Raw genomic sequence first — 12508 nt, forward strand, 5'->3', positions numbered from 1 at the left:
TCCGCGTAGAAAAATGAAGAAAAGGAATACTAAACGGACTCCAAAAATCACGAAATAAATTTTCCCCGTCCTCTAAAAATAAGCCGGACAAGGTGAACATTTATTTGGGCCTATAATGCAATTTTGAAAGAAAAAAAACGCGTATTTTTCCTATGCAAAAAAAGCAATAAAATCAAATATTTGATTTTAATATTTTTCCTCCAATATTTCATTTATTTTGGAGAAGTCATATTATCTCCTCTCATATATTTTAATATGGAATATTTTTAGAGGGAAAAATAATAAAACAAATGATCCTCGTTTCGATATTTGATAAAAATTTCAAATACGAAAACGGTGAAATCCCCAACTCTCTCCGAGGGTCCTTGAGTTGCTTAAAATTTCGAGGATCGCAAAAGAAATATGCAATAAAATATGATATGCATGAATGATCTATGTATAACATTCCAAATTGGGGATGTTACAAACCTACCCCCCTTAAGATGAGCTCGCCCTCGAGATTCGGGTTGGCTAGAAAATAGGTGTGGGTGGTCTTTGCGAAGATCATCCTCTCGTTCCCAGGTGGCTTCATCCTCGGTATGGTGGCTCCACTGAACTTTGCAAACTTTGATAACCTTGCTGCATGTAACTCGGCTGGCAAACTCGAGAATCTTGACTGGCTTCTCGTCATATGTCAAATCACTGTCCAACTGAATCGCTTCCAGGGGCACTGTATCTCTCAGAGGAATATCGGCCATCTCTGCATGGCACTTCTACAACTGGGAAACGTGAAACACATCATGTACTCCTGACAGTCCTTCAGGTAACTCCAACTTGTAGGCAACTTCTCCCATGCGTTCCAAAACACGATACGGTCCTACAAATCTCGGGGCTAACTTTCCCTTAACTCCAAAACGCTTAACTCCTCGAAGAGGTGATACTCGCAGATACGCTCTGTCTCTGATTTCATAGACTACCTCCTTGCGTTTTGAATATGCATAACTCTTCTGTCGGGACTGAGCTACCTTCAGTCTATCTCAAATCACCTTAACCTTCTCTTCAAATTCCTTAATCAGATCCGGTCCAAACAACTGGCGGTCTCCAACTTCATCCCACATCAACGGTGTTCGGCATCTTCTTCCATACAGGGCTTCGAACGGTGCCATCTTCAAACTGGCCTGGTAGCTGTTGTTGTATGAGAATTCCGCGTAGGGCAAGTTGTCATCCCAACTAGATCCGTAATCTAGCGCACAAGCCCTCAACATGTCCTCCAGAATCTGATTGACTCTCTCGGTCTGTCCACCTGTCTGCGGGTGAAAAGCTGTACTGAACTCTAGCCTGGTTCCCAAAGTCTGGTGTAGCTGGTGCCAAAACTTTGAAGTAAACTGTGTTCCTCTATCTGATACGATGGTCCTCGGAACTCCGTGCAAACATACGATCCTGGTCATGTATATCTTGGCCAACTTCGCACTTGTATAAGTGGTTTTCACTGGGATAAAGTGGGCTACTTTGGTCAAGCAATCCACTACTACCCAGATAGAATCATATCCTGATCGGGTCCTGGGCAATCCGGTGATAAAATCCATGCCAAGCTTATCCCACTTCCATTCGGGTATCGGCATAGGCTGCAGTAATCCTGCTGGCTTCTGATGTTCTGCCTTCACTCTCTGACATACATCACATATGGCTACATACTCAGCGATATCCTTCTTCATGCCGGTCCACCAGAAACGTTCCTTCAAATCCAAATACATCTTGGTGTTTCCGGGGTGTATCGAGTATGGCGAGTCATGAGCTTCCTGTAGTATCAATTTCCTGATCTCTGCATTATTGGGCACATATATACGGTCCTCAAACCATAAGGTGTCGTGCTCATCCTCACGAAAACCTTTGGCTATCCCTTCACTCATCTTCTCCTTTATCTCGGCAATCTCCTTGTCATCCTTCTAAGCTTCTCGAATCTTTCCCAATAATGTAGACTGAACCTCCATTGCTACAACAAAACCTCTAGGGACTATCTCCAAAAGTAGTTCCATGAGATCCGCGGCTAACTCCTTTGGCATCCCTCCGCTTACAAGGGTGTTAACATAACTCTTACGGCTCAAGGCGTCTGCTACGACATTGGCCTTTCCTGGATGATAATGCAGCTTCATATCATAATCCTTTATGAGCTCCAACCATCTCCTCTGCCTGAGGTTAAGCTCCTTCTGTGTGAAGATGTACTTCAAACTCTTGTGATCCATGTACACATCGCAACGGTTTCCAATGAGAAAATGTCTCCAGGTCTTGAGCGCATGCACCACAGCTGCTAACTCCAAATCATGCATGGCATAATTCAACTCATGCGGTCTCAGTTGTCGTGAGGCATACGAAACAACTCTCCCGTCTTGCAAAAGTACTCCTCCAAGTCCTAAGTGAGATGCGTCGCAATACACTTGGAAATCCTTGCGTATATCCGGCAGAATCAGCACTGGGGTTGTAGTCAAACATTTTTTCAACTCCTGGAAACTTGCTTCACATTCATCAGTCCAATGGAACTTAGTGTCCTTCTTCAACAATGCCATCATAGGCTTTGCAATCTTAGAGAAATTCTGAATGAATCTCTGATAGTATCCCGCGAGTCCAAGAAAACTGCGGATCTCTCCGACTGAGGTGGGTGCAAACCACTCAGTGACTGACTGAACCTTGGTGGGATCCACTGCTATACCTTCTCCTGATATAACATGTCCATGAAATCCAACTTCAACCAAAACTCACATTTGCTGAACTTGGCATACAACCGGTGTTCCCTGAGCTTCTCGAGAACTAAACGCAAATGCTCCTTGTGTTCCTCTTCATTCCTCGAGTATACCAAGATATCATCAATGAACACCACAACGAACTTATCCAAGAACTCCATGAACACCTTGTTCATCATACTCATGAAATAGGCAGGGGCGTTAGTTAGTCCAAAAGACATAACCGTATACTCATACAGCCCGTACCTTGTGGTGAATGCTGTTTTTGGTATATCCTTTTCTCAAATCTTTAGCTGGTGATATCCTAATCGCAGATCGATCTTCGAAAACACTTTAGCTCCTGTCAGCTGGTCAAACAAATCATTGATCATCGGCAATGGGTACTTGTTCTTGATTGTTACTTCATTCAAGGCACGATAATCAACAACCATCCTTAAGGATCCATCCTTCTTCTCAACCAAAAGCACTCGGGCTCCCCACGGTGATGAACTTCGTCGGATGTAACCTTTCTCCAATAACTCCTTAATCTGCTTCTTGATCTCTTCTAGATCATTTGCGGGCATCCGGTATGGTCTCTTCGATATTGGCCCGGTGCCTGGCAATAGCTCTATCAAAAACTCGATGTCACGATCTGGTGGCATGCCTGGTAACTCCTCCGGAAATACATCCGGGTAATCCTTCACTACAGGCACTTCCTCCTGAACAACTCCCGTGAAAGAATTTACTTGAGTCCTCCTTGGCACATGCCTGGAAAACATACTTGATCCTTTTTCCCTCCAGGGTAGTGACCAAAATTGACTTACTGGCGCAATTGATGTTTCATCCATACATCGATAGCCAATCCATTCCTAGTATCACATCCAAACCTTGTGACACCAAAATTATCAGGTCTGAGGGGAAAACATGGCTTCCAATGGTCAATGGCATCTGAAAACTTCCTTGTCTTGCCATATATTCTGCTCCTGGCGAACTTACTAACATGGGTGTCCTAAGTACCTTAGTGGCCAACTTATACTTATCCACGAATCCCCTTGATATGTATGAATGCGATGCACCGGTATCGAAAAGAACAATTGCAGTAAAAGACTTAACCAAAAACTTACCAATAACTGCATCAGGCTGCTCCTCAACCTCCTCCACGTTCACGTGGTTCACTTGTCCCCTGTTGAAAGGGTTGGGCTTCTTCCCGGTGCTACCATTGCCATTGCCGCTCTTCAATTCTGGAAAGTCGTTGGCGTAATGTCCAGTCTTCCCGCACTTGTAACAAGTAATGTGACTTTGATCCTTCTTGGCGGGTGTGGCTGGGTTAGAGCGGTTCTGATTGCTGCCTCCTCCATTCCCGTTTCCCTTCTGGGGGGCATTGTGATTATGAGAACTTCCTCCATTGTGGTTGTGGCCTCCATGATTATGGACAAGTCCTCCAGAGTTCAGGGTGAAACGAGGCTTCTGCTGAGCTCCCGGATTGTACTTTCCTTGTCCATACTTCCTCTTGCGGCTCTCAATCTGCTGCTGCTTCCCTTCAATCATAAGAGCCTTGTCTACCAACTCCTGGTAGTTGTTAAATGTTGCCACCATCAACTGCAAGCTCATCTCATCATTCAGCCCTTCCATAAACTTCTCCTGCTTCGCGGCATCTGTGGCCACATCATCAGGGGCACAGCGTGATAGCTTACTAAACTCATCCACGTACTGCCCCACAGTATGGTTCCCCTGGCGTAAGTTGCGAAACTCACGCTTCTTCATGCTCATAGCTCCAGTTGAGACATGGGCTGTGCGGAATGCTTGCTGAAACTGATCCCAAGTGACATTGGCTATGGGAAAAGTGGCTGTGTATTCTCCCACCATGAGGCTGCTGGTCCATCCAACTGATGTGCGGCAAAACGCACCTTCTCTGCATCTGTGCAACCTGCGGTGGTCAACTCCCTTCCAATCCTGCATAGCCAATCATCCGCAACTATTGGCTCGGTGCTACTGGAAAACACCGGCGGTTGTAACCTCAATAAGCGGGCTAAGTTGTCAACTGGCGGAGGGTTGTTGTTGTTGTTGTTGCCTTGGTTCTGGACTAATATCTGCATCAAGGCATTCTGCTGCTGGATCAACTGGGTGATCTCCGGTGGGAAGACAAATCCGGTGTCACGTCTCGGAGGCATCTGATGGGTTTAGAGGGGAGAGATTAGAATAGAATTGAGGTCTAGTGAGGAAAACACTACCCATATGCACATGAGACAAACACAATCATATCACTCAATCAATCAAGCAAGGGCATACAAAACGGTCTAGAACTATCGTTAAAGTGCTCGGACTACTACTATATACATGGGGGGAATACTACTAATCATATGGTGGTCTACTAGAAATTTTGATCAGTGGAAGACTCCATGATATCCGCTCCAGCTTCGTCTTCAAAGTCATCACCTATCATCAGGGACGGAGTCGGTGTCATCGATGATGATGTAGTTGTCCGGGCAAGTGGAATCGTCGTCTTCTCCTCCTGGTGCGGGTCTCCCATGAATACTCCGATCTTCTTTATCAGGTCGTCGTTCTTCTCCAATAGTGTAGCGATTTCCTCCTCGTATCCATCACGTGTAGACTTTAGTTCCTCTTCAAGCTCAGTGATCCTTGTCATCGCCATCTTCAAATCTATCATGTCTGTGCACATCTGGTTCTCCTGGCGTCGAATGTGCTGGTTTAACTCCTGGATGAAAGCTGCAATGGACATGTCCTTCCTGGTGCTGACTATCTCCCATTGCTCATCTCGGTGTCCACATATCTGGTAGATAGTATCCTTGAGATCCTTGTGGTAAACTTCGCCAATGCGTCCTATGGCGATGTGGGCTGCCATGCTCTTGCCTAGACTCTAGGTTGGGGCATCAAAGGAAAACTCTATGGGCTCCGTGACTGGCGTGAATGTCCTTCCTGGACCTTGAACTCGAATCATCCAACACTCCTCTTCTGGTAGGGTGGCGTTTTATGTCCCGATGAAGCTTGGTATTCCAATGTTCAGGTATCTAGTGACTTCCTTCAAGTGTCGTCCAAATGGGGTGTCTTCATCCGGTTGTGCAAACTTGTTCCTCGAATCCGCCATCCTAAAGAGTAGAAAACGGAGAGGAGTCAGAAATGAGTAGAGAAGAGTGACCTGTGGCTTATCTTAGTGCTCGTGTCCTACACTCAACGTGTGCTCTGATACCATCATGTAGCGACCTGACCTCAAACGATCAAGTCTCTGTGCTTCAGTGTCATCCCTCGATCGGTAATGCTGACACACACGATACTCAAAGGATTTATAACAGAGTAGCAATCACATACTTATTACATTGAATGTCTCAAAAGAGAACTTATCACAATAAATATGGCTTAAGGCCATCTAACACGATAACAGTGGAGGACTTGGAAGATAAAGCCAGTCCATCAACTCCAACGGCATAGCTGAGCTGCACGACGACGACCTAACGAACCTTACTCCTCGTCTGAAAAGTCTGCAACATAATACATGGCAGCCCGAAAACGGGTCAGCACATGGAATATGCTGGCAATATAACACACTAGAGCAATGAACAGATAATGCTATCACTATATGCATATATGGCTGGTGGAGGCTCTATGGTTATATGATTTTGCGAAAAGCCAATTTTCCCTACAACAAAGGAATAAATTTTATTTAACTATCATGGTAGTTGAAACATCATTGAGAATGGCACCCCCATCTCAATCCCAATTAAAGGTAATTATTAACCCAACAAATTAAATTAGAGTGATGAGATACAATAGGAAAATCCAAGTACTAGATACTCAAGATGTCCATAACCGGGGACACGGCTAACCATGATTAGATTGTACACTCTGCAGAGGTTTGCGCACTTTTCCCCACAAGACTCGATCTCCTCCGTTGGTTTCCTCGCACTTCATGGTGTTTGAGAAACGGATGACCGAGACACAGTCTTTCAGAAACATTAACTCTTTACTCCGTGTGGACAGTTACACCTACTTTCCCCTACATCTGCTAGCCCACCACTAAAAAAGGTCACACAACATACTCAACTATGCCAGAGCCCATAATGGCTTGTGGCTGCACACGGAAGTTTCTAGCATGAATAATCTCACAATCCCTTTGAGCCTGGGTGGCGGACCATAGGATGATCACACGGATACCCCGGGATCTCCTAGGACAACACTGGATACCCCAGGTGCCCAAACAAGCAATCCACCCAGATGTGTATTAAAGTTGCCACCTTAAGTTGAACCATTAATTAACAATCTCACATCTATCATGGATACACTCAAACCCAATCCACGTCTACGAGCATAGCATGGCAATATAAGCAATACGTAGAAGTAACTCCCGAGGGTTTGATAATAAAACAGGTAATAGGTTCTACCTCAACATCTACTTCCCAAACCCACAATTTAAGAGATCCTACTCATGCAATGTGTGAGGGTTGTAGCTAATGCATAAAAAGTGGGTAATAAAGGGATATGATCAATGTGTTACTTTCCTTGCCGACGATCCGCAAAACCTAGTGACTCGTAGTAGCACGCTTCGCACTCCGGGAATTCTATCGCAAACAAACAATAGCATACATAAGCAATCAAGCAAAGATGCAAGGGTAATACTCAAATAAGAAGATCTAACCAGAAAGTTCAACTTAAGAACTCCGGTTTGCAAAAAGAATCAAACCAAACGGAGCAACGAAACTCAAACGGCGAAAGAAACAAAGATCCATTTACTAATCTGGACTAAAGTCAAATTTTACAGTATCAAAATCTTGTTCAAGTTGGTTAAACATAAAGAGGGCTTCGAGACGAAGATCTGGGCGCTTGAATCGCGTGATTCCGATAAACGAGCGAAAAGATAAACTAAAACGAAAATCGGATGAGAAATCGCGATCGAAAATAATCGCGAAAATCCCGAGAAAAAGAAAAACTGACGAACAGGCTAACAAACGAACGTTCGCTATCTGTGGCTAAATGGTGAAAATTGTTCGTTAAAACGAATGAACGAATGGGCGTTTGCTAAATAACTAAACCGGGAAAAAAAATTAAAACCGATCTATAAAAAAATAAACCGCGGGTTCTTTAAAAAAACCATACGGTTTTCCGAAGAAAACCGGCAGCGGCGGTTGCTACCTCCGGCGAGGCGGCGGCGGGTCCGACGGGGCGGCGGGGCGACGGCGGGGCGGCGGCGGTGGCGGTGGTCGGCGGCGAGGGGCGGCGGCGTCGAGAGGCGGCGTCGGCGGCGAAGTCCGCGGCGGCGGCGGCGGATCCGGCGGCGGCGGCTTAGGGTTAGGGTTAGGCGCGGGTGGGCTGGGGTGGGCTGGGGGTCGTGGGCGGCGGCTTATAAGAGGGGCCGGCTGGGGAGTCCTGGCCGGTTACGGCCCGGAGTCGGTTCGTCCTTTTAAAAAAACTTCCGTGCAGAAAAACGAAGAAAAGGAATACTAAACGGACTCCAAAAATTCCGAAATAAATTTTCCCCGTCCTCTAAATATAAGCCGGACAAGGTGAACATTTATTTGGGCCTATAATGCATTTTTGAAAAAAAACGTGTATTTTCCCTATGCAAAAAATAGCAATAAAATCAAATATTTCATTTTAATATTTTTCCTCCAATATTTCATTTATGTTGGAGAAGTCATATTATCTCCTCTCATATATTTTAATATGGAATATTTTCAGAGGGAAAAATAATAAAACAAATGATTCTCGTTTCGATATTTGATAAAAATTTCAAATACGAAAACGGTGAAATCCCCAACTCTCTCCGAGGGTCCTTGAGTTGCTTAGAATTTCGAGGATCGCAAAACAAATATGCAATAAAATATGATATGCATGAATGATCTATGTATAACATTCCAAATTGAAAATTTTGGGATGTTACACATGGCTCACGTCATTGCAGCCTCATGAGGCTGGGTACCTGCATAGAAATCTCTGATCCTCAGGAGGCCGCCTGGGAAGGCCGCTGGATACGTCCATTTTGCATCATGTTTTCTTGCTGTTATTTGTAATTTTTTATCCATAATAATGCTTTTGGAGTAATTCTAATACCATTTCTCTCATAACATGCAAGGTATACACAAAGAGGGAGAATTCCGGTAGCTGGAAATCTGGACCTGAAAACGCTACGTCAGGCTACCTATTCTGCACAACTCCAAATGAGTTGAAACTTCACGAGGATTATTTATGGAATATATGAGAATTATTGGAGCAAATAACTACAAGAGAGGGCCCACCAGGTGGGCACAACCCACCTGGGCGCGCTAGGCTGTCCAGGTGCGCCTTGGTGGGTTGTGCTCACCCAGGCCCACCACCGGTGCTATCTTCTGGTATATAGGTCATTTTGACCTAGAAAAAAAATAAGGAGAGGACTTTCGGGACGGAGCGCCGCCGCTTCGAGGCGGAACTTGGGCGGGAGCACTTTTGCCCTCCGGCAGAGCGATTCCGCCAGGGGAACTTCCCTCCCGGAGGGGGAAATCATCGTCATCATCAGCACCAACAACTCTCCCATCTTGGGGACGGCAATCTCCATCAACATCTTCAACAGCACCATCTCATCTCAAACCCTAGTTCATCTCTTGTGTTCATTCTTGTTACCGGAATTATAGATTGGTGCTGGTGGGTGACTAGTAGTGTTGATTACATCTTGTAGTTGATTACTATATGGTTTATTTGGTGGAAGATTATATGTTCATATCCATTATGCTATTTAATACTCCTATGATCATGAGCATGATTATTATTTGTGAGTAGTTACTTTTGTTCTTGAGGTCACGGGAGAAATCATGTTGCAAGTAATCATGTGAATTTGATATGTGTTCGATATTTTGATAGTATGTATGTTGTGATTCCCTTAGTGGTGTCATGCGAACGTCGACTACATGACACTTCACCATATTTGGGCCTAAGGGAATGCATTGTGGAGTAGCAATTAGATGATGGGTTGCGAGAGGGACAGAAGCTTAAACCCCAGTTTATGCGCTATTCTGTAAGGGACCGATTGGATCCAAAAGTTTAATACTATGGTTATAATTTATTCTTAATACTTTTCTCATAGTTGTGGATGCTTGTGGGAGGGTAACCATAAGTAGGAGGTTTTTTCAAGTAATAACAGCACCTAAGCACCGGTCCACCCACATATCAAATTATCAAAGTAGCGAACACAAATCGAACCAACATGATGAAAGTGACTAGATGAAATTCACGTGTACCCTCAAGAACGCTTTGCTTATCATAAGAGACCATTTTGGCCTATCCTTTGCCTCAAAAGGATTGGGCTACCTTTCTGCACATTTGCTACTACTATCGTTACTTGCTCGTTACAAATTGTCTTGCTATCAAACTACTCTGCTACTTATAATTTCAGCACTTGCATACATTACCTTGCTGAAAACCACTTGTCATCTCCTTCTGCTCCTCGTTGGGTTCGACACTCTTACTTATCAAAAAGAGCTACAATTGATCCCCTATACTTGTGGGTCATCAAGGCTATTTTCTGGCACCGTTGCCGGTTAGTGAAGCGCCTTTGGTAAGTGGAATTTGGTAAGGAAACATTTATATAGCGTGCTGAAATTTCTTGTCACTTGTTACTATGGAAAACAATCCTTTGAGGGGTTTGTTCGGGGTATCTTCACCTCGTCCGGAACCAAAATTAGCTACCCCTCAACCTACTGCACCTACTGAAAATATTGAATATGAAATTCCTTCGGGTATGATAGAACAACTGCTAGCTAATCCTTATGCAGGAGATGGAACCGAACGTCCTGATATGCACTTGATATATGTAGAACAAATTTGTGGATTGTTTAAGCTTGCAGGTTTACCCAGGGATGAAGTTATGAAAAAAAATTCCCTTAATCTTTGAAGGGGAAACCATTGGCATGGTATAGGCTATGCGATGATATTGGATCTTGGAATTGGAATCGATTGAAATTGGAATTTCACCAAAAAATTTATCTTATGCATCTAGTTCATCGTGATCGGAATTATATATATAATTTTTGGCCTCGTGAAGTAGAAAGTATTGCTCTAGCTTGGGGGAGGCTTAAGTAAATGTTATATTCGTGCCCCAATCATTAGCTCTCAAGAGAAATTATTATCCAGAATTTTTATGCTCGGCTTTCTCGTAATGATCAAACCATGCTTGATACTTCTTGTGTTGGTTCTTTTATGAAGAAGACTATTGAATTCCGGTGGGATCTTTTAGAAAGAATTAAACGCAACTCTGAAGATTGGGAACTCGACGAAGGTAAAGTGTCAGGTATTAAAATTAAGTATGATTGTGTTAAATCTTTTATGGATACCGATGCTTTTCAAAAGTTTAGCACTAAATATGGACTTGACTCTGAGATAGTAGCCTCCTTTTGTGAATCATTTGCTACTCATGTTGAACTCCCTAAAGAGAAGTGGTTTAAATATCACCCACCTATTAAATAAGAAATTAAAGAACCGGTACCAGTTAAAGAAGAAACTATACTTTATAATATTGATCCTGTTGTTCCTTCTGCTTATATTGAGAAACCACCTTTCCCTGTTAGGATAAAGGAACATGCTAAAGTTTCAATTGTGGTTAACAAAAGCTATATTAGTACACCTAAACCTGATGAACAAATCAAAGTAGAACCTAGCATTGCTATGGTTAAAGATCTCTTAGAAGAAGATATGGATGGGCATGTTATTTACTTCTGTGAAGAAGCTGCTTGAATTGCCAAACCAGATAAGAACCTGTCATCTCAGTTAAAATAGGAAATCATTGTTATCATGGTTTATGTGACATAGGTGCTTGTGTGAGTGCTATTCCTTACACCTTATATCAAGAAATTATGAATGACATAGCACCCACAGAAATAGAAGACATAGATGTTATTACTATTAAACTTGCTAATAGAGACACTATATCACCAATTGGGATTGTTAGAGATGTTGAAGTCTTGTGTGGGAAAATAAAATACCCTACTGATTTTCTTGTTCTTTGTTCCCCGCAAGATGACTTTTGCCCCATTATCTTTGGTAGACCTTTCTTGAACACCATTAATGCTAGAATAGACTGTGAGAAGCAAACTGCCGGTGTTAGTTTTGGTGATGAGTCTCATGAGTTTTAGTTTTTTCCAAGTTTAGTAGAAAGCTTCATGAAAAAGAATTGCCTAGTAAGGATGAATTAATTGATCTTGCTTTTATTGCTGTTCCACCTATTGATCCTTTAGAACAATATTTGCTAGACCATCAAAATGATTTACATATGCATGAAAGAAATGAAATAGATAAAAATTTCTTTGAACAACGTCCTCTGCTTAAACACAATTTGCCTATTGAAACTCTAGGAGGTCCTCCTCCACCTAAAGGTGATCCTGTGTTTGAATTAAAACAATTGCCAGACATTTTGAAATATGCTTATCTTGATGAAAATAAGATATATCCTGTTATTACTAGTGCTAACCTTTCAGAACATGAAGAAGAAAGATTATTGAAAGTTCTAAGGAAGCACTGAGCTGCTATTGGATATACTCTTGATGATTTAAAGGGCATTAGTCCCACTCTATGTCAGCACAAAATTAATATGGAACCTAATGCTAAACCCGTTGTTGATCACCAACGTTGGTTAAACCCAAAGATGAAAGAAGTGGTAAGAACGAAAATATTAAAACTTCTGGAAGCAGGTATAATTTATCCTATAGCTGATAGTAGATGGGTAAGTCCTATTCATTGTGTCCCTAAGAAAGGAGGTATAACTGTTGTTCCTAATGACAAGAATGAACTTATTCCACAAAGAATTGTTACAGGCTATAGAATGGTAATTGATT

Source organism: Aegilops tauschii, chromosome 7 (genome assembly GCF_002575655.3).
Source record: "Aegilops tauschii subsp. strangulata cultivar AL8/78 chromosome 7, Aet v6.0, whole genome shotgun sequence".
Classification (NCBI taxonomy): Eukaryota; Viridiplantae; Streptophyta; class Magnoliopsida; order Poales; family Poaceae; genus Aegilops; species Aegilops tauschii.